Raw genomic sequence first — 3,710 nt, 5'->3', positions numbered from 1 at the left:
AGAATCAATGGCGAGCTATGATTGAATCAGGTGAAGTGAAAGACAACGGCTGGGAATTCTGAAACAACCTCGAGCAGAGCACACAAGGACTAGCTAATTATCGTGTCGTTATCTTATCTGCGCGTATCGTTCAGCTCATATTATCTGCAACGTGCGAACGAGAAAACAAGAGCAGTGTGTAATCACCAAAAAGTAGCTGGCGCACGTCATCTAACGTGCTCTTAAGAGAAGGGTCCATTTCCTCCACTAAGTGACCAATTAAAATGTTATGGAACTAAATCTGAATAAAATCGGGATCCGGAATTTTCGTCACCCGATGATTTCGTCACATATTAAATTTTGTCACTACAACATTTTGTCACCACCATATTTTGTCATCAAATCACTTTTATCACCACATTTTGTCACCACCATATTTTGTCATCATCATCATCATCCTTCACGAATTAGGCCTCTGTAGACCTGTTTCGGCCCCATCTAGCAGTCTTCTAAAAGGTCGTCCTGGTCGACGATGTCCTCTAGGTTTATACTGTATCATAATTTTTGGGATTCTTGAATTTTCCATTCTTCTTACATGATCTAGCAAATTGAATTTGTATCTGCTGATTTTTTCTTCTACTGACTCTAATTCTAATTGTTCTAAAATTTCTTCATTCCTTTTTCGGTCTAAAAGAGTATATCCTGCTGTCCTCCTGAAAAATTTCATTTCCGTTGCTTTGATTCAGTTCATGTCTTCTTTCTTTAATGTCCAAATCTCGCTTCCGTATAAAAGGGAGGGTAATGCTAGTGTATTATAAATTTTTATTCTTGTAGATTTTTGTACTAATTTAGCTTTTAATGTATTGCTTATTATTCCTAGAATTTGTGTAAATTTGGTAATTTTCTTGTTCACATCTTTTTCATTTTGATAAGATATTTCACAACCCAGATAATTGAAATTTTGTACTTGTTCGAGGCATTGGTTGTTGTGTATTATCTTACTTGTGACTGGGTCTTGTCCTAAAAATGCCATTACTTTTGATTTTTGTGCTGAAATTTCCATCCCAAAATCTTTTAATATTTCATTTAATGTATATAATCCTCTTTGTAAATTATCCTCTGAATTGGAAATTATGACTTGATCATCGGCATAGAGTAAGGTATTTAATGTTAGAGCACTGGTTATTTTGATTCCTGATGTGTAGATTTGGTTCCATTTTAAAATAATTTCATTTATATAAATATTAAACAAAGTTGGTGATAGTGGAAAACCTTGTCGAACTCCATTATTAACTAATTTTCTTTCGGATATACAGTTATTTATTTTGACACTTATTTTGCTATCTGTGTAGATTTCTGTTATATTTTGTAATAGCAAATTTTGAATATTTTTATCTTGTAATATGTCGAATAAAAGGTCTCTTCGGACTTCACAAAATCAATAAAAGCTATATGGATTTCTAAATTAAATTCTCTTCTTTTTTCTAACAATAGTTTGATACTAAATAATGGATCTACACATGATCTTCCTTTTCTAAAGCCATTTTGACACTCCAGAAGGAAAGTTTCAGCATAGTTTTTTTAATTTTTTATTTAAAATCCTACTAAATATCTTATAACATGTGTTGAGGATACTAATCCCTCTATAGTTTTCAACATTCTGTTTATCTCCTGTTTTATATATGGGAATAATTACACCATTTTTCCATTCTTCCGGTAAAGTGGCAGTCAGATATATTCTGTTTAGAAATCTTAGTAATCTTTCTTGAAACAGATCTCCTGCATATTTATACAATTCTGAACTTAGGTTATCTTCTCCAGGTGATTTACTATTTTTCGTCTTCTTTAATGCTTCTTGTAGTTCTTCTTTTGTAATGCATTATTCATCTGCGTTTTTTGTGTCCCAGAATTTTGAATCAAAAGTTGGATTGTTCCATAGGTTTTTGTAAAAAGGTTTTTTGTATTTTGTCAGCAATTTAATTTCCTCATCACTATTCGCTACCACAATTTTTCCCCCCTTCTTATCGCTTCCCTTAATAACTAAGTTATATAAAGTGATACGTAATATAAAACCTCCTACTTCATTATTAATTTCGTTTCCAAGGATACATTAATTTTTTGGTTTCGAAATCTTCAAGTTACAGAATTCATTAGTTTAAAAATCTTCAAGTTAAGGTATGGCGCAATTATTTCGATTCGTAAAAAGTAATAGAGCAAGAGATAAGTTAATCGACATATAATGGACATACAGAAGAGCATCGATTATCCGAATACCGATCAACCGAAACATCGGTTAACTGAAAGCGTTCCAGTCCAGTCGGCCATGTAGAAGTTCCGCTAGTGCAGTTGAGCGATTTGGCTGCAAAAAAACGAGTCTCAGTTTTGAAGCAAAAAAAAAAAAAAAAAAAAAAAAAAAAAGAAAAAAAGGACTTCTTTTCCTAAACTGTAGGCCTTCTTTAATGGCCATTTTGAACTCGTCAAACTTGGCTAGTCAATTTCATGTTTTATTTGTAAGACATGTGATACAAAATATATACTGTATGTACAGTTTTGTGTTTAATATCAGTGTTTCTTTGTTTCATACTGCTTCTATGATACTGGTACAACTTGTTTTCGTAAATGATCGGTTATCCGAACACTCCCCGTCCCCAATTGTTTCGGATAATCGATGCTCCACTGTATACAGTACAAAGTTACGAAGACAGGGATTGTATGGAGATGTGATCAGCGCGACATTTGTAATTCACTGATGACTACTTATTTCCTCAGATAAGAAAACCATTATAAAAGAACCTATAGAGCACAACTTCAGTGGGAATTTTGGTTGAAACTACATAAAAACAGGATGAATGTATGCAATTCAAAAGCCATATTAATACAGAGCATTAAAATAATTATACGGTGATAGTTTTGGACTCATAATAAAAACAACCTAAATGTCATTTTCTGTATTATTTTGGTGACGAAATCCCCTCAGTATAAAAGAAAATAATGACAAAATGTATATGATGACGAAATATGTTCGGTGAGAAAATCTCCTCAGTGACAAAAACATGTTGACAAAATGTAGCATTAGTTGATGACTAAAAAACTAATGACGAAAGATAGGTGACAAACTATAACGGTGACGAAATTTCCGGTTACGAAATGCCCTAGACCCAATAAAATTTATGTAAGTTATAGCCTGTTGTGGTGCTGGCATTTTAGACTACAAACTCAAAGCACGGGTTCGATTTCTGATTGAGAAGTGGAGTTTAACCTGCATTCAAGCAGAAATGACCGTTACCGCCACAGTTATCACTATCAGTGTTGCCAACATGTTTAGACCAAAAATCCCTAAAATATATCCTATTTTTTCCCTAGATTTCAATAAAAAATCCGTAACTTCAAAATATAATTTCAGCTAATGATTTTTATTATTATAACTTATAACAACAAATAGAACAAAATTAAACTGTCAATATAAGCATTTAATAGACTATTCTAACTTACAAGTTTTTATTTCGTTAGTATCCCTAGTCTCCCTCCCCTCACTATAAACTTCGGGATTGAAAACATTAATAGTATCTTCTCATACAAATAAAACTTTTCATATGAAAGTTTGTTTTAATTTTAAAGGGAAGATTAATTTGCTAGCAGATTGCCAGTAGGCTTAGGGCCTAATCATGCACACAAATCTATCCTAGTCTTACTTAATTTTAAATATATTATTTGCCTAAGTCACAAATCAC

This window comes from Periplaneta americana, chromosome 5 (genome assembly GCF_040183065.1).
Source record: "Periplaneta americana isolate PAMFEO1 chromosome 5, P.americana_PAMFEO1_priV1, whole genome shotgun sequence".
Lineage (NCBI taxonomy): Eukaryota > Metazoa > Arthropoda > Insecta > Blattodea > Blattidae > Periplaneta > Periplaneta americana.
This window is presented reverse-complemented; position numbering follows the sequence as displayed.